The 1,111-nt window shown below is 43.7% G+C and overlaps 1 protein-coding gene across 1 annotated transcript in view; it reads right to left on the bottom strand.

Moving 5' to 3' along the window:
* Nucleotides 1–1,111, bottom strand: part of T265_07946 (hypothetical protein) — a gene marked incomplete at both ends in the record, with an annotated part of 86,591 nt that overhangs the window by 72,839 nt on the left and 12,641 nt on the right. The window lies entirely within an intron of this gene.

Raw genomic sequence — 1,111 nt, 5'->3', positions numbered from 1 at the left:
CTTTTTTTGAAAAAAAATGAAAAAATGCAAAGAGCTGAGAGCTCGATAATCATTTCGTGCGTTGTGTGGAATGCGAACCAAAACACGGACCTGCCAATCGTTTTTGAAAAAAAAATGCTAGAAAACAATAAAAGAAAATCTCACCGTAGTACCAAGTGCTCTGACAAACCAACAATAGAGTTTTCTGCACACATCAAAACAGTGACGAGACATTCATCAGGAGCAAGCAACAAACGGAAACTGGCAGGTACGAAAACCACATTGTTTAGTTCAGTCACACTGAAACAGCAGTCTGTCTTTGTACCAAGTTAAATCATCTGAAAGCACCCACTCGCAAACTTCACACCATTTTGCAGTTTTTTTTTCGGCGCAGCTATGGGACCACAAAGGTAGGAAAAAAAGACCTGCAGTGCAACAAGAAACATCCGCGTTTGTGAATGGTACGCTGAGGCACCGGAACCAACAACATCAACTCATGCCAATCACTTTGGACTACTGATTATGCTCCAAGTGGGTGGACGTGAAAAACTGAGACTTGTTCAGAAACCATCCAACCCGTCTGTTGACAGGCGGCGGCAACACAACGCAGCACACACGCAAACAATGCGGCCAGTTGTATTGTCCATCTCACTCTGAAAGAACGTCATTTGGATCATATTACCAAAAATTACTGGAAACGGAACTGGAGAAAAGCTCCTTTTAGGTCGCACCGGAACACCTAGGAAACAATAGAAACAATAATCGCTTAGTAGTCACGCCCTTTCGGTGCATTGATGACAAGCCACCCAAAAGAAGCACCAGGGCCAAATTGTATGATTTTAGCCTAGAGCTCGAACGAACTTCTCATTTATGATATTATCCAAGCTATTGCCTTCAATGTATAGCTCCCTCCCCAATGTCCCCACTTAACAGTCCACCTACAGTGCTGTATTTGTGCACTAATTTATCAGCTCTCGCATCCAATGCGCAGCAACCTACCCACCGCCCCGAATCATCGGTGAACGAAACTGAGGCAGCTACAACCACTGTACGACAAGTACGCGGTTATTACAGCTGACAAGGATGATGATGATGATGATGTTGACGATGATAATGATGATGATGATGATGA

Source organism: Opisthorchis viverrini (assembly GCF_000715545.1).
Source record: "Opisthorchis viverrini unplaced genomic scaffold opera_v5_194, whole genome shotgun sequence".
Lineage (NCBI taxonomy): Eukaryota > Metazoa > Platyhelminthes > Trematoda > Opisthorchiida > Opisthorchiidae > Opisthorchis > Opisthorchis viverrini.
This window is presented reverse-complemented; position numbering and strand designations above follow the sequence as displayed.